Below are 26,106 nucleotides of genomic sequence, written 5' to 3'. Positions count from 1 at the left end.
TGGGCGTTAAAAATACTGTGCAAGGCTAAATCCATTACATTTGTGTGTAATTATCTCGAACGATGGGCTGTGGCTATTGTCCATATTTGGTCTCACTAAGCGGCAAGTTGTGTTTGAGTAGTTCAGTAGTTTTCAGCAGCAAATTACAACTGTCAACCCTGTCACGAGACGAGACGATTCGATTATCCAGCAGCTCTAACCTGTCGTCCTGTACACACATGGCACACAGTGCGCGCTAATAACAACGCCCCTGTCATTTTTGTGTGTCAATAGACATGGATTGATAATAAAGATGTGTTTTAATCATCAAGTCACAATCAGATCCACTATTTATGCTCGTTCGGTTGTCTGACAGCAGAAACCGGTGTGTGTGTGTGTGTGTGTGTGTGCATTAAAACACAGTGTAGGTGGAGAGGAGAGGACTAAACTAAGGTTTAACCACCTTTGACTGTCGCTGCTCAAAACAGCTGTTTTTTCCCACTAATTGGGCGTTTCAGTGTGGTGGAGGAACCAAAACGACCTAAAAAAAAAAATACCAGCATTTCCAGATCTAGCTGGCTTAGTGTAGCTAATGAGCTAATAAGCCTCCTAATGTTTGCTCACAGTAAATGAGTACTGTGGACGTCTTAACACATTTTCCAGAAGGTTATCCATTGTCGGCGCAAATAAGCGACGGATAAAGCGGCACCAGACACGATCCCTGCCCCCCTGCAACATTTCTCCTTTCACAGCAGTGACTAATCACCCTGTACTTTAAATGAAGGACGCACTACTTCCGGCATTGGCAGTGAGCGTTGGAGATTGAATTTGAGCTGTGAGTGAAAAGCATTAAAGGATTCTTTTGGAGTAACTCGACTCGTATTTTTGGACTGAAGCTTTAGCTGGCGCTTTGTGGCAATTTACAACATTTCTGACCACTTGATGCCCATTTTAATTAATATGACTCCCGAGTCGAAAATCCCGTCAGGGCGTAAAATCCTCCTGGAGACAAACAGTAGACAGTAGATCAGGCGACGTTAATATTCACCATCAAAACACAGAACAATAGCAACTGAGGCGTAAACATTACTCGCATTTAATCACAATTAATGGATATGCAATCAATTAAACTGCATCAGGTTAGAAGTAGGTAACAATGACTGGCCCAAATAAAAAAAAACAAAAAAAAACAGGCATGCTAATAATATATCAGTATGCTGTTTAAAGTGTCTTTTCAGGGTCTTGACTCCAGCCCCTCCCCTCCGTGTGAAGCCGCTGCCAGCTCATTTTCATGGCTGCCGGCATCATTTGCCTCTGCCTTCATCTTATTTGTGTATTCCAGTTAATTGTCTCAGTTTGTATTCCGCAGTGCGTTGCCTTTTTTAATTCGGGCCGCACACTTTGCAATTCCTGCTTCTTAGTTCCTGTCAACTTGTTCCATCAAGTCAAAAAAAAAAAAAAAAGTGTCCCTCCCTCCCTCCCTCCTTCTCACGCTCCGAAAACAAATTGTATTTTATAAATGTTAATTAGCATGCCATGGTCTAGGGGATAAGAGTAATGGTGTACATGGAGCGCTGCTGGAGAAGAATTCATTACCACCCGAGACACCTGCTAGATTATAAACAAGTAGCAAACACTGATAATGCTGCTGTTTTCTCCCTGTCTCCCTAATGGAGAAGTTTACAAATGGACTTCGAAAAGGAAAAGACGAAAATGCACAATATTTTTGTGGTAATTTCACATCAGTTACTGGAGGAGATGGTGATCCAATCAGCTGTTTCATTGTTGATTTCAATTCAAGCCAACTGAAGGCAACAAGAAGTAGCAATTTGTTAAAGTGAGTAAAAGTGCGCTTGAAAGGAATACTCTTGTATTCGCTTGTTTGCTTCCTTAGAACAGTGGTATTAATTGACCCTTTGCTAATCCCAATTTAACTAGACAGGGGTAGACAAAAGCAGTTTCCCAGTCTTGCAACCAGGGATGCCGGAAGAAGGGGGCGCCGGTGGGGACTGCAGACCCTGAGGGGACGCGTACATGCCCTGCGCCCGTGAAAAGGCCGCGGAGGAAGCACGTAAACAAGACGTAAGCGTCACACCACCTCACTACAGCCGAGTAAACGAGACGCCATCCCGATTCTGCGGGCACAACAGGGGCTGAAGATGTCGTGCCACCAAAAGGAGCCTTCTGAGGCTCTTGATCCCCAGTGTGAAATAGAAGCTGTGAAGGGGTCACAGAGGCAGGCCTGAACTCTCTCCAGCTGCCTGGAAACACAGATAGCCCTGGGTCTTCACATGCGATCGGGGATGCTGGGGGAACTAATGAAGCAGCAGCAGCACTGTTCACAAACTCGGGGTGGACATGTCCAACTTGCACATGCAAACAGGAAGACCTCCTCAAGGACGTGGAAAATCTCCTCCAGCCACGCTCTTGGCCCTGAAAACCCGGCTGTGCTACAAACTCACACACCTGGCCTTGCAAGTAGTGTAAAACATTCTATACCTAGTGTAAAACTTTGTTGGCCATTCAAATGAATACAAACACAACGAATGTGGTGCAGCATATTACATAGACTTTCTCTCAGCACCCCCCCCCCCCCCCCCCCAACTCTGACTGACTTCCAGCTTCCCTGGTGCTCATGTACATCTTTCTGTTATTTTACTCTTCCGTTTTGACTCGAAGAAGTGAAACAATACCACTGTTTCATTGAGGCAAATAAGATCTTTCAGGTCTCAATCTGAGCAGCCTGGATCCCCTTTTCCCCATTGCACATCTAATTTTACATGAAAATGTTGCTCAGTGCACAACCATTAAACCTCCACTCCAGCTCATAAATATGATTATAAACGTACAGTTCACCCATTCTATTAACATATTTAAGGTTATCCGCTGCCTGAATTGACTGCGGGTTTCCTAATCCAAGTATTAATCCATCAAATAGTATTCATCCCGCTGTGTTTTTTATTTCATTAATAGGAAAACGCTTCCCTCCTCCCTGTTTGAGGTAATTACTCAAAGCAGATCAGCCAAATATTTAGCCTAATTTATGAGCGATGGCAAATCAAAAACAAATCAAATTAGTTCATCACGTTAAATGTGTTAACTGCAGTATTATGCGTCGTCTGAGGAAGGCTCCGTTTATTCCACTGGAGGGAAATCTGTCGTTTATTGCCAACTGATGTCAGGGGCGCGTAAGCAATATTGATTATGATGGCCTTGAAATTACCACGGCAATCCTGGAACATGAACTGTAAAGGCTCTGTCTTCGGAGTCTTTGGCTGGCTCACTTAAACGGTCCTCTTCTCCCACCGTCTGCTCGAGGATTGCGCCAGAAACACAAGAATAGAGGGAAAGATAGTGAAAATAAAGCGCAAGGGAGAGACAGAGAGCCAGAGCGGGGAAACAGTGAAGGAATAAATGAAGAAGAAAAAAATAAAGGGGGCCAGAGCTTCTCATCAATATTTCATTTGCAGTGAAAACAAAGGGGGTGGGGAGGGGGGGGGGTGGGAGTCTTTTCAGAGACTGTGCTGAATTCAGCAGGAACATAAAACCCGCCGAGTCAAAAGTCAATATGGGCGAGCGGTGGCGAACAGCTCCTCCGAATGGCACCTTGAGAGTTGGGAGCGGCGGTGGGGATCAGCAGGTCCTCAGCACCAGTGACTACCAGCTGACTTTTGGAAACACACAATAAAAGACACACACACACACACTGCAATGCTTTTTCCCCCTCATCTCCTCCCTTGTGCTCACTGAAGCAGTTCGCTGTAGGTGGGGCACCCAACACCACCACCACCACCACCACCAATTTTGAATTGGTGAAAATCTGTAATCCAGACTTATCCACTGGAACCACCGCCATGTTTGATCTCTTGGCTGCAGGCAGCACCTTGAATGGAGGATGTGATTCATTCATCTAAACAGGTGTTGAAATCTATTTTGGTTGGTTCGGCTTTAGACACGTTATTGATTCGCTTTGTCAAACACGACCTCTACGGCACCCCTCCATTACATTTCTCTCTTCCTCTGATGTGAGACATTATGTTCCTCTTTATTCGGGCACATCCTTCACTAACAGAGGGATCGTCACACGTGTTACAAGGACCCTTGAATGAGTTTGGGAGAGAATAGTCTCCCCTTGGCGTATTTTGGTTGTAAATCTAACCTCTGGTGTATGGCCTGCGATGACATCAGTTGTCGTAGATGTGTATTGGTATTTTCTTTCAATCTGGCTGAATCATTTTTCTTGATACATAGGTTCCTTTTTGTTTGGACAGAGAAGGTGGGAGTGCATGTGTTTGTTCATTGTGTATATAAGGGCGAAGCAGTCTGACTCCCTTGACTCTTTTTTTTGTAGTTAATGCTAGAGTGTATGTCAGAACAGAGCCAAGCAATACATTTAGATTAATCAGTCTGTTTCGTAGAGTCATACCACAGCAAAGGGTCTTGAATCTTGGACCCTATTTACACCTGGCATTAACACACAATCTGGAGTCTGGATATCTTTTCTGCTGAAAAAACAAATATTAATACGGTATGCAATTACCTTAATTACACAGCCCATGAGAGCATACCAGCAACATTACACCTTTCAGAATCAGAATCAGAATCAGAAATGTTTTATTGATCCCGGGAGGGGGGGGTGGATTAGGCAAGTTACAGGTGCTCCCATTCAAGAATAGAAAAGTAGCAAAGAGCTAGAAATGAGAAGTATGTAAAAATGTAAGACATGAAAAAAATGTATTATTAATAATAATAATAATACAAATGAAAAATGTAAAAGACATAAAAGATATAAAAAATATAAATATAAAAAATATATACATTTACAATATTTAAGTGAAAAATAAAAAATAATGTACAATATATATGTGTATATATTTATTATTTATTTATTTATATTTTAATTTTTCCACGTATATATTTGTTTTGTCCACCATATTTTTTATATCTGTATTTATTATTTGTATATTGTTGTTTCTTAAAAAAAAAAATACTTCTAATTCTTATTGACACAGTGCTTGTCTGCTGTGTGTTTCTGCACCTTTCTGTCTTTGCTGCTGTGACGTGTAAATTTCCCCGCTGTGGGATTAATAAAAAGTCTAAGTCTAAGTCTATATGTATTGCACTGGTAAAAATAGAGAATTTTCTGACAGAGGTGAAATAAGTCCAGAATCTGAGTGTCTGACACTCAGAGGGAGGAGCTGAACAGTTTGATGGCCACAGGCAGGAACGATTTCCTGTGGCGCTCCGTTGTACATTTAGGTGGAACGAGTCTCCCGCTTTCACTACAGTTTCAACGTCTGCATGTGTCACAGATCAAATCAAATGAGGGCCGTCATCGAAGACGAAGTCAATGCGGAAAGACAGCGCTGGCTGCAGAAGTTCACCGAGGTAGCCGTCACGCACAGGTAGCGTGGCCCTCAAATACAGTGACATGAGTGATATTGTCACGTTCAGTAGAAGCAGCTCAGCTCAGCTCATTATCATCGTACCTCATACCTGGCCACTACCCTGCAAATTCAGAAGCATAATGTGATCATTGAAACCTCATATCAGGGTGTTACACGTCTGGACAATATTCAGTTTTTAATAGAAGTCCACTGTCTGCCTCCTACTTTGCTCCTACTATTCCAGTGCAGTACTGGCAGTGGTGAGCTGCTGTGCAGTGACCTCTGTGCCCTATAGACTGAGGAATTTGTCTTTCACTGCAATAATTACCAACAAAGAAACTGCTCTGAATGTCTGGGCTCTGTCAAAAAAATCAAATATTCAATATATATTCCAAAAAAACAGCTCTTAAGGAACAATGTCATTTTTTGCCATTCTTATATATAGAATGTAGCCATTGTAATGAATTGTTATCATCAGTCCTCATGCAGGTCCCTTCCTATCTCCTCCCACTCTTTCCTCTCTCTCTCTCTCTCTGTGTAATGAATAAATAGATTGGGATTGTCAGATCACTTGTAGTCCATCCACATTTTGTATTTGAAATGAGCCACACAGCCTTGGGAATCCGCCTTCATCTAGCTCCAGTTGGTAACGCAGAGCCAATTAAACGGCTGCAAATTGTTGCTTTTGGGGTCACATGGATGCAGTGTGATGACAGGCATGCATTTCATATAAGTTGCAATAGAGATTGCGTAGGCTGTATGTAAATGCAGAATATACCTGGAATTACCTCTTGATAATTTGTTTGGAATTATCAGTAGAGTTATGTGCCCTGCTTTTTGTAAACCCTCGGTGGAAACGTGAGACAGAAAATCCATGACACCATCTGATAGCTTTGGATCAGTTCCCTCAACAACCACCAAGCATTAGGCCTTTCAGCTACAACGTAGAAACTTCCTGTTATTCTCCCTTGGGTGCATTCATGCAGTATTCCCATTGTTAGCCATGCAGCCACACCATTAAAATAGCCTAAATTAGCTGCTTTTGTTGCGTTGCATATTTGTGGTGGGATGTAACTGCTTGTGATGGTGGCTTTGCAGCCATTTTGCCACCAGTTTGTTGACATTTGTGTAGTTCTTTTTTTTTACCACAAGATGTCATAGATATCAAAATTCAGACTGTATCTTCCAAGTTGGAATAACAATTACGAATGGTGGCATGGTGATGCGGTGGTTAGCCAGGTTAGAGGTAGTGCAGGATAGAGCAGGTTGAGGGTTGACGTGAGCAAGACACTGAACCCTAAGTCGCTCCCGGTGGAGGCCAGCACCTTGCATGGCCGCACAGTCGCCATTGGTGGGGGAATGAGACTAAACCGTAAAGCGCTTTGTCATGCTAAATACTAAATTGGCTTGACAACTGAGTGTGCTGTTGACTCACAATGCACCTGGAGCTGCTCACAAGTTAAAACAAATAATATATTCTTTTATGGTCATTGTAATTGGCATTTTTCAATATTTCTTGCACACTAAATGCAAGGAAAGTAACAATGAGTATATTGTGCATACACAGTGGATATAGATGATGCAGTTGCGGTTGCTTGGTGCTGTTAAGTTAAAGTTTTTCGTATTGATCAAAGAAATATGCAGGTGTAAGGGTTGTTATTTGTGTTCAAATTATTTCTGTATTTCTTTTGATTTACAATAACCTGTAAGATAAGATAAGATAATCCTTTCTTGATCCCTCAGCGGGGAAGTTCAGTTGCTCCAGTTCCAGTGCAATAGAAACATAAGTAGAAAATCAAGATATCATAAATAAGAACAATAAAGACTGTTATAAAATTCCTACTAAAAGTAAAAAACTGTAATTTACAAATTTATAAATTCAAAAAATAAATAAATAAATATATAAATAAAGGGATTACACTGGATTGCACATAGAGGTGTGGGTATTGCACCATTGTCACATTCAGAAGTATGTGAATTGTCCATTCCAGTGTGTGTGGTCTACTGGGATTGTGAAGCCTGACAGCAGCCGGGAGGAAAGACCTGCAGTACCTGTCCTTCATACACCGCGGGTGAAGCAGCCTGTCACTGAAGGAGCTGCTCAGTGCTACCAGAGTGTCCTGCATGGGGTGGGACCTGTTCTCCCTTAGGGATGATAGCTTAGCCATCATCCGCCTTTCTCCCACCACTTCCACTGAGTCCAGTGGGGGCATCCCAGAACAGAGTTGGCCAACTTAATCAGTCTGTCCAGTTTCTTCCTGTCAGCCACTGAGATGCTGCTGCCCCAGCAGGCCACTCCATAAAAGATGGCTGATGCCAACACAGAGTCCAAGTAGGTCTTCAGGAGTGGCCCCCCTGCACTTCAAAAGACCTGAGTCTCTTGAGCAGGTAGAGCCTGCTCTGGCCCTTCTTGTACAGTCCAGTTGTGTTGTCAGTCCAGTCCAGTTTATTGATCAGGTGAACACCCAGGTACTTGTAAGATTTCACCATCTCAATGTCCATTCCCTGGATGTTCACTGGTGTGGGAGGGGTGTGTTTGCACCGGCGGAAGTCCACCACCTTCTCTTTGGTTTTCCCTGCGTTGATGTGGAGGCGGTTCCGCCGGCACCAGTCCACAAAGTCCTGGGTCAGTTCTCTGTCTTCCCTGTCGTCCCCATCTGTGACGAGGCAGACAATAGCAGAGTCATCAGAGAACTTCTGCAGGTGGCAGTTAGCAGAGTTGTGTGTGAAGTCTGCAGTGTAGAGGGTGAAGAGGAAGGGAGCCAGGACCGCTCCCTGCGGGGCCCCCGTGCTGCAGACAACCATGTCGGACTCACAGTCCCGTATCCTCACGTACTGTGGTCGGTTGGTGAGGTAGTCCAGAGTCCATGCTGTGAGGTGCTGGTCCACCCCTTTGTGCTCCAACTTGCCCCTCAGAAGCGTGGGCTGTATGGTGTTAAAGGCGCTGGAGAAGTCAAAGAACATGATTCCCCCAGTGCTCCCAGCCTTTTCCAGGTGAGTGAGTGGTCTGTGGAGGAGGTAGATGACAGCATCATCCACCCCAATGCCAGGTTGGTAGGCGAACTGTAGCGGGTCTGTAGATGGGCTCTCCAGGGGGTGGAGTTGGAAAAGGACCAGCCTCTCCGGGGTCTTCATCAGATGTGATGTCAGTGCCACCGGCCTGTGGCTGTTGAAGTCCTTGGGGTGCTGGGTCTTTGGCACTGGTACCACGCAGGATGTTTTCCACAGCTGTGGTACTCTCTCCAGCCTCAGGCTCAGAGTGAAAATGTGCTGAACTATCCCGCACAGCTGGTCTGCAGAGGACTTGAGGAGCCTTGAGCTGACGCCATCCGGACCCGCAGCCTTCCTCGCCTTGATCCTCCTGAGTTCATACCTTGGTTGTGAGGGACAGATTGGAGCAGGGGGGCTGTATGATGGGGGTCGGGCATTGGGCAGGACGTGCCGTGGATGTGGAGGATGGCTGTAAACTGACTGTTGTGGGAAGCGGGGAGAAGGTGGGGGTGGGGCAGTATACAGGGGGTGTAGACGATGGGGCTTGCAGCAGAGTGGACTGGGCCGGGGGTGGGCAGATGCCTGGTCAAATCTGTTGAAGATGTTCAGATCATTACCCCACTTCTGGTCCCCCACAGGCTGGGAGTTGGGTTCCCTATAGCCAGAGATAGTTTAAGGCCCTTTCAGACTCCACTGATATTGTTCTGCTGCAGCTGATCCTTCACTTCAGCTCCTTCTGCACCTTCTTCAGCTCCTCCTTGTTTCCTGACTTAAAGGCCCTCTTCTTTTCCTTGAGGAGAGCCTTTATGTCCGGGGTAACCCAGGGTTTGTTGTTGGAAAAACACCGTACAGTCCTGATGGGTACGGTATTTTCCACACAGAAGTTAATATAGTACAGCTGCGTCGATCCCATTATTCATTAATGTAGCTAGGTAGCTAGCTAGCCATATGGGAGGGTAATTGCTTACAATGCCTACACGAGATACACCCTGCCATTGAGTCATTTTCTGTTTTTAAGGTAATGTTTATTTGTTGAAAATTGTAAATGTGTATCATCTGTTAGACCTATCTGTAGGCTATCAGTGACGGTTTAATTCAGGGGTGGGCAATTATTTTTTCCATGGGGTCACATGAGAAACAGAAAATATTGTGGAGGGCCGGGCCAAAAGGCTGAACTCAATTCTGCATAATATTAATTGTATTTCTTTATAAAAAGCATTGTTTTGACAAGCTGGTAAGAGTATATGTTATGATTAAGCAATGAAAAAGTGAAGTTGCCTTACAAAAATGTCATTTATTCAATCAAATTTCCCAAAACAATGGTAAACAAAATGTGAACGCTTTTACCATTTGTGACTCATTATATTAGCGATCATTTTCAGTCACATTCACCCCAAAACACATTTTGAGTTTCATATACTGTTAGAAAGAGGTTCTTAGCTTTCTAAAGACATCACAATATTGCCTTTGTACTCCAAATATTAAGCAAGATACATCATATTATAATAATGATTGTCACTGAACTGTGATTTTGAGAAAAAGGCCTCCAAAGAAAGTGTCCCAGTTCACTGCTAGTTGGTGCCTTTACATGCCTACGTTTGTAGTCTAACCACCTCATTTGGTGTTTTTCAGTTCTTTTTTTCTTGTTCAGTGAGAGAAATCTAGTCTCTGTTGGGCTTTAACGAGTGCATCAAAGTCAGGTTGAATGTCTGAGGTGGAGATGCCAAGCACAGCTGACAGATGATCATCAGCGAGAGAGGATCTATACCTGGATTTGGTCAACTTCATCACTGAGAATGTTTGTTCACATATGTAGGTAGAGCCAAAGAGAACCAACATCTTCTGAGCATGTCACCTCATGTTTGGAAAGTTCTCCCCCTCCTTACCAATTTCTTTATCTTGCATACGTTTCAAAAGTCCGACATTTTGCCCCGTCAGATTTGGACAACCGTCCGTTGTGACACCTGCCAGTCTGTCCCATTTCAGTCCCGGCGTGTCCATGCATGCATTTACCTCCGTGAACAGATCGCTCCCTGTCGTCGTCCCCTTTCATTGACCGCATTGCTGCCAGCTCCTCCGTAATCTTGAAGTCCGTTATCCCACGGACGAATACGAGTAACTGTGGGCTGTGTCACGGATGTCACAGCTCTCCTCCAAAGCCAACTAGAAAAAGTCAAAACTTGCCACTTCACGTTGCAGCTGAATCTCCAGATTCCCCGCAATGTCCTCGATCCTTCTCATCACGGTTCGCCTGGACAGCGGGACTTGCTCAAATGCTTCTTTTTTTTCAGGGCATATTAGTACTGCAGAGTCCACCAAGCACTCTTTGACAAACTCCCCCTCCGAGAATGGCTTACTGTTTTTAGTGATTTTGTGGGATATCACAAAGCTGGTCTTGGTTGCTGCATCCCTGGATGTGTGAAGCTTGATAAAAAAGCCTTGCTGCTTTTGTAGCTTAGCTAGCAAAGCTTCCGATGTCCGCGCCCTTTCAGCATCAGTCAAGTTTTTGTATTTCTTTGCGTGTTTCGTCTCGTAATGCCGACTGAAATTGTAATCCTTAAACACGGCGATCTGCTCTCCGCAAACTAAACACACGGCTTTACCTCTGACTTCAGTAAATATATACTTAGCAGTCCATGTTCTGTTGAAAACCCTGCATTCGGCATCTACCTTGCTTTTTTTAGCATGAGCGGACATTTTTGAGGGCTAAAGTCGTCTGTGACCTGCTTGTGACAACGTAGATTCAATCATGCGCACGGGTTGATTTACGTATTGCGTCATTATGTACGTGAATAAAAAAACTTCAAAATAAAAGCAATGCAGCTTTAGTCCATGCATGAGGTAAAATTAGAAAATATGTTTATTTTGTGATTTCCAATTAACCTTTCACGGGCCGGTCAGAGTCAACCAAAGGGCCGTACAATGCCCAGGTCTGGTTTAATTCATCATATCATCATATCTTTGCTCTTTATGATTGCAGTAAATGCCCGGGGTTAGGGTGAGGAAGACCAACAGAGGTCTCACGGGTCCAGATGTGTATGCTCGAGCATGTCGGACTGTTTTATCTGAGGGACAGTCCTCAATAGGTGCTGCTAAGGCTCATGGAATACGCATCACCACCTTAAACAGATACGGAAAGAGGAAACATTGCTCCAGGTTACAGGGCTCACAATAGGGTGTTCTCTGACGAGCAAGAGGGTAAACTCAGAGATTATCTGCTAAAGGCTGCATATATTTACTATGGGCTGAGTCCTCCTGAGGTAAGCTTAGATAATTGTGACAGTTCATGTTAGAGCGTGTCAGGCTTTACTGCTGAGGTTCATTGTGAGCGAGGGAAAAAAACGAACAGGGTCTGCATTGCAAAGTTCATAATCATTCATAAATTAGCCTAGGTTCTTGCTAATTCATAAATTATAATAAATAAGTTAATTAAGTTGAAAAAATACATAGATACTACAGTTCATGGGTTAAAAATGTGTGGCAAATTTATAAATGATAAACTGAAAGATAATTAAGTTAAAAACAATATAGATATTATAGTTCATTGGTTAAAAATGTAAATAATTCATTGTGGCCCTTTAAGTGTAGGTTAACCCTTTAACACTACCGGATTACTGTAATTACGTTACGGTTTGCGCTATCGGAAAAAATTCCAACAGTTTCTGAAAGCTGAGACGTTCTGCTCTCGGAAGCCGGTAAACCAGCCCTTCCCGGTTTCTGCCAGCATCCCAGGTCTTCGGACAACTGATGCATTAATGCCTGCGAACCTTAGAAGGTTAGAAAGAGACTAACACATGTGTTAGTGGCAAGGCTACACATTCACATTGTTGCAGACTGGAATGAAAGAGCAAAGTGAGTCACATACAAATGAGCTGAACCACACAAAGTCCAGGATTGAAATGAGTTCCTTGCCAGAATAGTAAGTACAACTCCAGGAGCCCCCCTAGAGATGAAAGTGAACTACAGACCAATTTATTTAGAATAGATGTAAATTCACTGGTCTACATTCATATATCCACATTATGTTCCATTTATAGTGATTATGAAATCAATGAATGCATCCCATCAAAACCAGAATGACAAGCTCTGGAACCTCAAGAGGTGAAAGTCAGTTAGGTACGTACTGAGCCTTCATGAGAGCAGATCCACCATAAAGGTACAAAGTAGTATCTGATATGTCAACATTCGGGAAACATGCTTATTCACTTTCTTGTTGATAGTTAGATGACAAGATCAATATCAATTCAATTCAATTGTGAGTGTATAGCGCCCAGTTGTTTCACGGCACTTTACATATTATTACAGAGACCCAACAGTTCCCACCATGAGCAAGCACTTGGCAACAGTACAGTTATTACCTTTTTTTGTTTCATCTGTACATAAGACAAAGGGTAAGAACGAGACTTTGTTGTTTTTACTGTAAAAAAAAAAAAGCCATATTAAGACTTATATTATGTCTATAGGAACCCTTATCAGTTGCTTAAGTGTCTTCCTGGTCCCCTGTGTTTTTTTTTTACTTTTGGTGTTTTTAATCCATTTTAACAAGGACATGTCCAGCGCTGTTTTCTCAGCCTTCAGCTAGCTATGTGTTTACACAGCAACGCAGTTACACCTCACTCCTCATGCCTAAAGCCGTTCTCCGTGGACAGCTGCGGACACACAAGCGCCGCCATTCATAGTACAACCGAGGGTCCGCATCGGCCTGGCGTTACTCCTTTCCAGTGTATAAAAAATTCAACCTAACCAACGAAACCAACGAACCCTAGCCAATCAGAGGCAAAGTAAGGCAGGTCTTCGGGGTGTTCAGGGTGTGTACCTAGACTCACCCAGAGGTGGCGGTAGGCAACTTGAAGGGTAAGGGTACTCATGTGGACAAAAATCAGAAGTGCCTGTACTCGGTGAGTACCGTACCATTTCAGGCACTGGCCAGAGCAAATAAAACATGAGCTTGCAGATTTGTTTGGTTGCGAGGCATTTAAGGTCTTTGGTTTTAAAGCCAGAGCTGACCTTTTGATTATGACTTTGGAGGAATGTGGAGCCTGAGGCTAAAGTAGTAGGAAACCATGTTTTAAACACTGCTTTTTGTCCACGCGTGCTAAGATTTTAAATGTATTACACCCTCTAGGTACAGTTAAAGGAAGACTATGCTGATTTCCAACCTTGTTTCCATGTATTTGTCAATGCACGTCTTCACTTGCACACCTACTGACATATTCTGACAACAGAGGGAGTCTGGCTGAAAGAAGTTATATTTTGGCATATCCGCCTGACTGCCTTACAATAGCAGATCTGCGTCTTGATCAGCTGAAATTACTTCCCACTACACGTGCACAGAGAATGCATTTTATGACATTTCATGAAAAACCTCGAGGTTAAACTTGTGAAAGTATTACTTACATATTATTCACTCAAATCAAAGGCTACTGGCTGCATTTTTTGTGCTCTAACTTGAGATGACTGACATTCACAATTCACCACCCACTCTGCACCGTTTCAGCACATAATGATGTGATCGATGTGTGTTGAAGAGCAGAGAATGGTAACAGAGCACCAGTCCGTCAGACGCCGTCAGTCATGCAGAGGTGAGCTAAACTCGGAAGGAGTGGGCGGCCGCTGGCTCTTAAGTTCGCCTGATATTCAGATTAAACAATGGACCACTTGTCCGCTGACTGCTCAGTGTTCAGACACTGCTTGTTCAGTAGAGCTAGGACCTGATGAACTGGGAATGTTAAAGCCTCTGCGTGCCGAGCGCTTTATGTCATTATAGCATCTTTCAAATGATCATTCTGATATATATTTGAAAGGTAAAACGAGATAATGCCACTTGGGGGTACCAAAGTTGGAAATTTCCCAATTCTACACTAAATGGGTAACTGTATCACTGAATGCACATCGATATTGCCCAAATAATCTATATAACACATGAACATAAATTGTAATGACCGTATGATGCTCATGAGGCCCATATGGATGTAACAAACCTATTGTCACAGTTTGCCTCCTCATTTATGCGTTTAGTTCATTCAGTCATTTTGTTACTTCCCCTCTCCTCTTGTTTCGGGCTACTACATTGCCTGTGTGATTGTGTGCGTCTGCTCTGATTAGTCTCACCTGCCCCTCATTATCCCCACCTTGCTTCTGTGTTTGGTGTGTGCCTCCCTCTCTCCAGTGCCAGTTCGTTGAATGTTATGTTGCTGTGTGTTGCACGCCTTGGTTCCCGGTTTCCCTGGCTCTACCTGCGCTATCTCTGTTTTTGACCTCATTTTTTTTGGACTTTTAAACCTTTTAACTGCATCAGTTCTGGATCTGCATTTGGGTCCTGTTCCCCCGTTCTGCCTTGCTACCCTGCCCCACCAGTCGCGACGCCTGTCATCAACCAATGTGAAACTTCTGCATGTGTTGAATAGAAAGAAGTAGAGCAGCAAGTAGAACTGCTTTGATATTATTCAAATGCTTGCTTCTTCACTTTTGAGCTAGGCTAGTGGTTTCCCTGTGCTTCCAGTCTTTGTTCTAAGCTAGGATAATAACATATCTTGGCCCTATCGCTGTACTCAATGCATAGACTTACTATCAGTCTTGCATATTACTCCCAATTTATTTGGCAGTTACAGTAATTACTAATGAGTTTGCAGATGGAGTATCTGCATTTTAAACATATGCTGAAGTCAGATAGTGATAGTGATAATGTAGTAGACCTAAGCAATACCCTTGCTCGATTCACTACACTCCAAAAAAAAAAAAAAAAGTAAAACAATCTGGCTTTAATGCGGTGCTATTAACAATGGGTGAAATAACTGCTCTTAATGTGGAGATAAAATGTGTCCTTAGTTACAAACCCGCAGAGAATTATCATCCAACTCTGCAGTTCTCCTCAGCTCTACAGAGCTTTTTCTCCTTTTACTTTACTGTGGCCGCTGACATAATCTCACGTGAGATGATGTTTTTAGTGGAAAAAGCTTCACGCTATCTGCTCAGGACCAAACAGCAGAGAGCAAACAATGAAGAGACAAGCTGGTGAACACAGTGGAGTATTGTGCAGCTAAGGAGGCAGATATCTTTCTCTAGGAATTAGTGAAGATTGTTGTGTTTACAGTTTGTTTCCTTTAACCTCTGCATAGATAGATAGATGGATAGATATCCCCGGTAAATTGGTCAGAGTTATTTCTTGTCAAGCCTCAATTATGTAGCCTCAGGTGTTCCTTGGGCAAAGTCTCTCTTTTGTACATAGGTAATACAATGTAGCCACAGGATAGATATTGATACGTAGTGTGTGTGTGTGTGTGTGTGTGCAGAACACTGGTGAGAGAAATGAAAGCATGGGGTTGCATATTATATTTTCTTCTTTTTTTTGTCTATGTCTTTGACATCTCACTGCTGCTGATGCAACAGTAAGCAGAACGGCCTCATCTGTAAGGAGAGTGAGCATCAGTGTGAATGCACGGAATACTATTATTTAACTCATTTGTGCACTTGTTTACTGTATGGAGAGCTGAGTCAGGCTGGAAGGGATGTTTACAATAAGACTTTGGTTGCAGGTACAGAGGCATTTAGGCTGTTTAGAATGCAGCTCCAGCCCACCTTGGATGTCTGCGTGCAGCAGCCTTTGCTTTCAACACACACTGACAGCCTGAGGATACAAAGTAGCTCTGTGGCAAAATGAACTCATGCCACTTAGTTACCATAGAGGGAAAAAAAAACCAAAACAAAATACACCTACAAACAGAGGTGTGAAGTGTGCAGGTTTGCTAACGTTGCTCTTCGACATGCATGAAATGACCCCTGGTTTTAAAACAGAATAACATGCATGTAAGAGATGCAAGAGATGAGAGGGAGGGGAAGAGATGCAGGAATAAAAAAAAAAAGCTATCCGTATATACTCTCTGACACAAAGAGAATGTACAATGAAAGAACACATGTACGTCACACATCAAATATGTAGGAGTAAGCACACACACACACACACACACACACACACATTCAGCATAAATGAAACACCAGGGGTAGAGAGAGAAGGAGGAATAGGACCAGAGTGGTTGATAGCACGTCTAAAAGCACAACTTTGACCATGTGAGCCACTGTGTGTACACCACCACTGTCGTCACACTCCAATAACACCCCCCCCATCAATTACCTTCTGCTGTCATCATCGTAATTGTGTCCCAAGGTGAAAGCACAAAGAGGCCCTGGAGTCGGCTTCTTCCAATTCTGTCTGACACCCATTTACATGCTATTTATTTTCATAATGCTGTCGAACTCAAACTGATATTTTAACGGGATTAGTATAAATTTGGAACCTCCGTCATACTTGTACTAGTAGCCAACGGCCACCGTGACCAAAAGCCATGCGGCGAAAAAAGGAAAGGTAAAGGCCGATGGCATAGTCACATGATCACATTTTGCATGTCTCGCCATTGTGCAAAAGTTTACATCTTTATTCTATAACTGTTATTGTATTAAATTTAGATTATTTTAAAAGATGATTTTTAAGCAAGAAATGAACGTTTATGTTATGTGGTTGATTGATTGCCATAACAATGCTTAATGACCACATCAAACTTGAGAAGACATTTATATATATATATATTGTATATGATGTACATTTTTTCTCTTTTGTTTCTTTATTTTATTATTAGATCCGTCTAAGCCGGTTTTATTTTTTAAATTTTTGTGTTGTGTGTGTTGTGTTTTTGGGTCCCCCAAACAGGACAGGAAGAGACTACAACGGACAATTATGACTGCCGAAAAGATTCATTTGAGAACTTCTACGCGTCTTGAGCCATTGAAACGGACAGGAAACACCACTGCAGACCGATCACAACCTTTTTCCAGCTTCTCCCTTCTGGCGGTATGCCAAAACAACCAGACATGAGAGCAGTTTCTCCCTTATACACCATCACTCGGATGAACAGTCAAACGAGTCATATAATGTCAGAAAAGAATCTCAACAAGTGCAACAACCCTGTAACACTACAACATCCAACTGCAACATTTGTGCCTACAATTATTTATATCACAGTTTGAAATGCACACTGTGCAATAACATACATATATATATATATATATATATATATATATATATAAATCTAAGCATACTGCACATGGATGTGTACACATGCATATACTGTACATAACCGCCTACTGTGTGTTCAGTGTTTACTCCAGCACTCTTTATAGTCACACCCACCATTGCACTATTGGTATGCTTGTTTAAGATGTACAGAAACAGTTTTGACATATGTATAGACATTGTTCAGTGCGATACATATATATATATATATATATATACACATACATATACATTGTTATTGTATATATTTTTTTACTTTTATTTTTCACTTAAATATTGTAAATGTGTATATTTTTAATTTAATTTTAATTTAATAATACATACTTTTATTTCAAAATTTATGTACTGTACAACCAAAAAAATAATAACGTGCTTTACTATTCTTTTCTGCTTTTTTGTAAAACAGTACATACATACATACACATTGTTATTGTACTTTTTGTTTTTACTTTTATTTTTCACTTCAATATTGTAAATGTGTAATTTTTAAATAAATAATAAAATGAATAAATAAATGTATACTACTTTCTACTCTTGAATGGGAGCACCAGCACTGTACAATACCCCCCCCCCCCCCCCCCCCCCCGGGGATCAATAAAGTATTTCTGATTCTGTATGTTGTTATCCATTGTTGTTTTATATATATGTTACACACTGAGAGCTTGTCATCATAATCACACTTGGCCCGAAAAAGCTGATTTCAGATTCTGAATAGCAAATTCGATTCACACAAACAAATTCAAAATCCCAGGTCATTTGTGTAAATGTACAGGAGAGCACACCATCAAGAGGAGGGCAGGAACATCCTCATTGCAATAGGAAGCCGAGAGGTTTGGTTTGGAAATTGTGTTTAATCTCGGGCTACATGGACAATAACAATGCCACTGAAATGACAGAGACTATCACTTGTCTCTGCCACAGCGCACAAGCAGTGGTTGAGAGAGTTAGCCCTCCATTTTTTGTAGCGTGAACAGAGCCTTCAGTGTGGCAGGGGCAGGAGAGTGACTCCAATGATGGGATGTGTGTGTGTGTGTGTGTGTTGGGGTGGGGCGGTGGTGATAAGGTGCCTCTGCACCCAGAGGAGAGGGAGCTGCCACAGGAGTCGGCCGTGCAGAACTGACATCTCCTCCTTCCCCTCCTCTCTGCTCTGTAACCTCCAACACACCGCATGTCAGCCCCTTTCTGCACGGCAACCCCAAGCTGACCTCATCCATCAAGCAACAAATGGTGTAAAATAGATACATGTTAACCAAGTGGATCTCCAGGAAAATAAACATTTAAAAAAAAAAAGTGATTCATCCAATATCCAATAAATATTTTTTGGGGACGCTTCAGACCTGTAGCTTCAGTCTGAACCCTGCGCCACCTGCAGGGAAGAACAGTAACATCTGCAGCAGTATCCTCCGCGTCCCTAGCCCCATGATACCTTGCCTTCTTGAATTATGGGCATGACTTCTGGTTGTTCCTTTCAATGAACCAATGCAACCTACCAGAGTTAACTCTCATGTCTTTTCCTTTTCTTCCCCTTCTCTTTGAGAAAATAAATGATGCCGGAAAATATCATCTATTTCCTCAAACACCTCAGCATTTGGAAAACACATGCTTCTTTGCATTTGCAATGCCAAAAAAGAAAAAAAAAAACCCACCTTTGCATATAAAAACGAATGACAGAGATTTGTGTTTAATATTGGCATGTTTAAGTATACATGTCGATGTTGTGATTAGATTTTAATGTGGGATGAAAAATTCATGAAAGGCAATTAATTTATCAATGACAACATTACAACATTTCCACGTTTGTCTTTTAATCATGACTCAGTAAATACATACATGCTTTTATTTTGGCATTTTAAATTTTTTAACACGGGGAGACTGCTGTTCGTTACCCATTTGACTTGCTCCCATCATAAGGACTGTGGCTTTTGATGTTGTCCCGTCACCAGCGCGACTAATATCCAGTGGAGATTGTGCCACAGTCAAATTTTCACCATGCAAAGCAACGCAACATGATGCAACATTAATGATCCGCTGTGTGCGCCAGCCAGCCGTCTTTCATTAACATGGACCAGATAAAGACCCACGAGAAGAGCACATATTTTGCATTTTGTATAAAGTGTTAAATGACGTTTAATAAATTAACCTCTCATAGTAAATGCGCGGCAAGGCTGGATTTGTTCATCTTTTTTTCGATGACGCACTGTCGCGTTAGCGTTTACACATCGGCTCTTGTGCGCTTTGATCCCATCTCAATGAACTTCAGCTACTGTTTTACATCAGAACTCAGGAAACCTTTGACCAACAACGAGCGTTTCATAATACAGCTGAGTATCCGGGGATTTCCTCTAAGTGCATGTGCATGTCCCATTGTCGAAAAAGCCTTTTCAGTGGAACGCGAGGCGAAGGATTCTAGGATACCTACTGTAGGTAGACGGGTTGTTTACGTGCCACGGAATCCCTCAAGATGTCATTTGAGTGGTGCTGTGGACACTGCAGAGAGGTATAACAGTGAACGCTTAAATCCATATGGACATTGCTTTTTAATGGCCTTTTGAATAAAATCTTAAATTAATAAAGTTCCTTTTAAACGTTGTCATAACGCTACTTGCTAGTCCAAGAACACACATGGGCCCCCTGCTGAACAGTTTGCTTCCTTCTTGTCCTCAGCCAACATCAACATGACAAGGCTGACTGTTAGGCTGAGCCTTACCATCACCATCATTATCCGCCGACAGCGTCAATAGGCTGATTGTGTTTGCGGCATCGGGGGGTTCATACAAGCTCCACAAAGAGAAAGGAAAACATACCTAACTAGAGACCATCTTACAATGCAAACATGTTGATGTCCCGACCCATGAATTGTCATTACTGCATTATTACACGAGTACTCAGTACAGTGTTTCCCACAGGATGAGGGTTTACTTGTGGTGGCGGGTGGTGCGGCAGTGCTAAACTAGTCAAATAAAGGTTTGTGAACAACTCAGAGAGACGTAACGTTAGTTAGCTGTCGCGTTAACATTACCAGCCAGCCAGTCCAACTGTCCTGGTACGTTATAACGAGATGTGTAATGTTAACAAATGCAACACGGGCATCCAACTAGAGGTGTAAAGGTACACAAAATTCCTCAATTTTGGGGTCATGGTTTGGTGAACTTTCAGTACAGCAGGTAAAAAACAAAATGCAGAAAATAATGTATTTGTCATATATTTTGAAAACTGTAAACATTCAATATATGGTCGCATATCTGCAATAAACACTCCCGTAGCATTAGTTATTACTTTGGCACGGTCTGACTCTGCAGTGAGAGGCTGCCTGAACGCTGTGGGGAGGAGGACTCGCTTTCCAGACACAGGTTTTGTCCCATTCCACATTTAGGTGATTCCATCGTTATTGCCATGATTGAAGTGCTTCTGCAGACACGCTCATGTCGCTCCCTGTGTTTTCACAACCAGGTCGAATGCTGAGTAATGGTTTCACTGGGTGGTCACCAGTTATAAGTCAGCGTTGGTGATCATTTATAGTCTTTCAGAACTTTTGTATCTGTAACATTGTATACCTCACCCCCTTTATATATATCCATTTTCACACATGGCTGAATCGATATTAATGAGCGGTTGATAAGGTAATCAATAATCAACTGTTTAAAGCACATTTAAAGCTGGTATAATCGATATTTTTATATTAACTAGAGAGACACGCTGCTCAGGACTGCTCTTTATCCACTAAATCCACGAGAGTTGAGGCAGAGCAGCCGGAGGACATCAGAGGGAAAACCAGAAAACATTTTCTCCATAAAATGATGGAGTTTCACCAAAATCAGGAAATAAAGTTGTGTGTTTTTGTACGGTAATCAGTGAGGCCCAGTCCCCAGAAACACTCAGCTCCAGCAGCATCTATCGTTTTTTCAACGTACTTCCTCTTGTCTCATTTGCGGTCTGTTAAACAGTAAGTTCATCAAATGCAGTGGCCCCATATCTCTATTTTCCAAGCGAAGTTACTGTAGCTGTCACTGCACTGTCAAGCTCAAGCGCGGTGAGTATGAAGCGATGCCGCTCTGTGCAGAGTGCGAGCTGAGAGAGAGAGAGAGAGAGAGAGAGAGAGAGAGAGACCCTCGTGGGCAGCTGGGAGCCGGCCAACCAGAAGAAAGTGGGCTTTTAGGGAGGCGGGGCTTGAAGAGACAGGCGCTCAAACGGCTTGTGTCAGACAGGAGGCTGAACTGAAGGGCCGCATGAAGGGCCAGAATAAGATGAATGAGGACTTATTTGATCATGCAAAGCTACTCTAGTGGTGTCCCAGAATAAAGATATAGAGCTGGAAATGAGCAGAATACCTTCCTCTTTAAATAATACAGGCCCCCTTCTCAGAATAAAAGCCATAAGGTGCAGATTTCTCTGCGGGTCTCTGCAGATTTACACGTAAATATTTAACTTAAAATAAACAATTAATATAATTAAATAGAAATAATAAAAATATAAGAAAAAAAAAAAAGGTGTTTTATTTGAGGACAAACAAACAAAACAAAACAAAAGGTTTGCAGGCATTTTAAAGGGAAATGAGAGAGAGCACAACCCACAGGTCTGAAACTCGACTGACAGGCGCTTTCTTGTCTTGTGTCTTATGTATACTGGGATGAAGGAGCCATATATGATGTTGGCGACACATACAATGTTGGGAACGTGCAGTGCCACAGTGGGTAGATCTGTCTGTCTTCCACAACTTCCTTAGTTTTGTCAGATGCAGTCCTGTCAGACTGTGTTGAGGGCTATGATGTACCGCGTATCTTTGGGCTCTGTGTACCATGTCAAATCTCTCCATCGCTCGCTCTGAAGGTCGCCATTTTTCTGTCTGCTGAACTCCTGAAAAACTCCTGAGCCAGAAAGTGTGTCGTGTTACCATGACAACCGCTAACAGTGGGTTGTCATGTTAGCTGCAGCGGCCCATAACTGCATATTAAACAGTTTTTAATGCAGGGATCTGATTTTATTCTCAGGTTTCTGACTTTAAACTCAAATTCAAATAAATGAATTGTATTTGCCATTTCACCTTTATTAGGTGATAAAGTGTCAGTGTTGGGTTTACAGCCTGTTGTTGCACAGAAATCAGATATTGCAGGTTTAGGGAAAATATTACTATAACATTTTGATCTATGTTATGATGTGATATGTAAATACATTGAATGGCTATTGCAGAAAAAAAATACTGAGCACAAATAGTGTCAAAAACTAGGTTTGCTTTCATGAAATTCTTAAGGATGATAACTTTTCTTCTAATTTGGCAACATCCACTTGGACACAAGGATGAACTGATTAGAATTTGGTGGTCAAAGGTCAAAGGTCACACTGGCCTCAATGACCTTGACAAACACGCTTTTGGCCATAACTCAAGAACTGATGCAGCAATTATGACAACATTCCACACATGATATTTAATGGGATACAAAGATGAAGTGATGACATTTTTCATCCAAAAGGTCAAAGGTCAACTTCACTGTGACGTCAAAAAAAATTTTTTGGGCCATTATTCATTATTCAGATTGTGACCATATTCACAGCCGGTCGGACACTAAATAGGTGACACTGTGTGTGTGTGACACAATGCCATAATTTAAGAATGAATCGGTTGGTTCCAGATTTCACACACATGTTGACGGGGACGACACAATGAGTAAACATTAACTAGCACAGTGCGGGCTTTCCTCCACCAATCACATGACTGCAAGGAACGTATTGGAGCGCGCCTAGCTAATCGCGATCCTGTGAGTGAGCGAGTTTCATCTGAAAACGCCAGGGAAAAAACCAAAGCGCCACATTTTGTGTAGCTATACTACTATAAGAATCCATTTATACATCAAGTACATGTGTACCTGTTCAGCCAATACATCTATGGTAATCCTTCATCAATCAGTTCAACAATGTCATTGTCTATCATCAATATAGTGATAACTTCCATTTGCCATTGCCAAAAATCTTGAGTCTGGACAGATTTATAGTTCGTACATGTAAACTGCAGCTTGACTGGTTAGCGGTATACAACTGTGGGGCAGCAGCAAGGTCACCGCTTTCCATAACAAAGTCGAAGCTTTTCACACCGCGAATAAAGGCATCAACCAATCCAAGTTTACGCCGCGCAGACGCCAAGCCACGACTCCTAATGACAATGGCGGACCCGTTGATTGTTTTTTTGTTTCTCACCACTGACAAATGGACACGAAAAGCAGCCTAAATAAGACAGCTGTTAGCTTCATTCGTGATGCTGAGTTCACTAGAATGGGTTGACACGTGGGACTTTTCCAGTTGAACCATCGCAAATCCATCAATCCATCTGTCGATATTCCATGAATAGTTTTGATGCAAAATATTGGCAGGCGAGTATTTTGCATATTCGGCGCCATTACCACATTTTGGAAAATTGTTCTTGTTCAACCCGATAGCAGAGTGGACAAGACGTATGCACTTTTCAGAGGGGGCAGAGACAGACACAAAAAAAAAAGGTGAGTTTACTTTTGACACTTCTTGATGGCCCTCCCTATGTTGGGGCCCTCACTACAACACCTCTGCATTTTCCTCTTTAAAGACCTGATTTTATCACTTGCATTGTAGTGTGTTGTGTAGTTTGTCCTGATCTGATGTTAACTAATTATTAGTATTCTGAATCGGGGTGAAAAGCTAACGGGTAGAAAACGTCTGTATTTTGCTTTAAACGGCAGCAGCTTTGATAAATGTGAAAGGAACACACACACACACACACACAAACATACATACGAAAGCTTAAAGTGCTACCAGCTCCAGCATTTTTGTCCTCCAGAAACTTTTTGCCGATGCCCTTCCCGTGTGAAAGCTGTTACCCCCTCCATGTTGGTGTAACTCGGGGAAAAGCAGCCTCCCCATAGCCCCATGAAACACTCGCCTCGGGCCGTTTGTCAAACTTCTCCCACTTCAAAGTCTCTCGGCATCCACCAGAGAGACCACTGGGGCTTTGGCATCAATTTTAGATCATAAAGTGGAAGAGAGAGCAAGGAGGAGAGAGAATAAAATCTTAACAAAGAACCACCAAGTGCCAAGCATGTTATTATTGCCGATAAAAAGCCTGTGGGCTCCACGTGGGCTGGGGTTAAAAGATTGGATTGGGCTGGGCTGCAACACTTCAAGGTGACAGCTATCTAGTCAGTGCATCGGCGGAATCAAAAGCAGCGTGTTTAGCTTCTGTGTTCAAGATGGAGACGCTGCTCTGTGATTTGTTCTTAAACCAGGTAGAGGAGGGGTGGCCCCATAATACCAGTTAAACACTGGACGTACACATTAAGCAGGTGGTGAGCCGCAGATCAGAAGGGCTGTTCCTTCCTATTAGACACTGATAATCCACTCATTCATATCGGTATGGGCTGAAGGGGATCAGTGGTTAAAGATGCTACATGTGTTTCTCAAATTTAAGCAGATGTTTTCCATGAACCTCATTATCAACCCACACTACTACTACTGCTACTGGTCCAGCCCCTACTCCCCAAACACTGCCATCGCTCCAATGCAACTCCTTTAAAGGTCCCATATCATGCTCATTTCAGCTCTATATTTTTATTCTGGGACCCAACCAGAGCAGCTCTGCATGATTCACAGTTCAAAAAAGTCCTTATTTATATTCTCCTGGCCCTTTATACAGCAACTCAGTTCACACTCTGCCTGAAACAAGCCGTTTTAGACAAGAGTTGCACATAGTTTTATATTTAGTTAAAAGAAATTCTGACTACTTTTCGGCACTTATCACTTTTATGATTTGTGTTCTATTTCTGTCTCCCTCTGTTGAACGTCCTGTCTGTCTGTAACTTTATGTTCTCTTGAGAATGAGATTACAAAAAACCAAATCCCTCATTCCCACTAATGCAATTCGATAGCAATCATAGCACCTTGTAAAGGCCCACATCTTTGAAATTCCTTGAAATGAGCATGAACCAACATTTTACATTGTAAGGTAGCACCGAAAGAGAAAAATACACTCACCGAGAATAGTCTTCAAAAACAGATCTAATCCTGGTCCTCCATAATCTTCGGTATCCTGGAACAAAGTAGCTCTCTCCCGGATAACTTTAACGCCGAACATCAACAGGTCAGTCAGGCAGCGAATCCCAAATTTAACTTTTTTATCTGAATTTATTGAAGTACAGTAAGAAATAATGGTGAGCATTCATGGTTAATGTCCACAGCTACATTAGCTACCTTAGCATAGTTGTGCATAGACATAGTTTGAGAACGCAAAGGGGAGATGATGGTGGACATTTTAGCTGCTGTCATTGGTTTGCTGGTGTCCTTTGTTAGTGGTGTATATAACTCGATTCACCTTGTGTTTGATCATCCAACGACTCCAGTTGTTTTCCTTAATGCTCCAAGTGACCTTGTCGCGTACCCTGATGTCAGCAGTTAGTATAACTCTCGATCCTACATGAATTTGTAAAATACATGGAGTTTCCCTTGAATATTCACATTCATTCACATTAGATAAGATAATGTGAGGTTAAAGCACCTTTAGTCCATTTCGAACCAAGATTTACCCCGTGGATCGAGGGTGGTACCTCTGCTTGGACTAAAATAAAACATTTCGCTGCAACATGAACCTACACTGTGGAGGTTAATGAAGTCTGGCATGGTGTCCCCACTAAAGGGACGCGTTCCCTGGAGTTCATGGATGACAGT

This window comes from Enoplosus armatus, chromosome 20 (assembly GCF_043641665.1).
Source record: "Enoplosus armatus isolate fEnoArm2 chromosome 20, fEnoArm2.hap1, whole genome shotgun sequence".
NCBI lineage: Eukaryota > Metazoa > Chordata > Actinopteri > Centrarchiformes > Enoplosidae > Enoplosus > Enoplosus armatus.
This window is presented reverse-complemented; position numbering follows the sequence as displayed.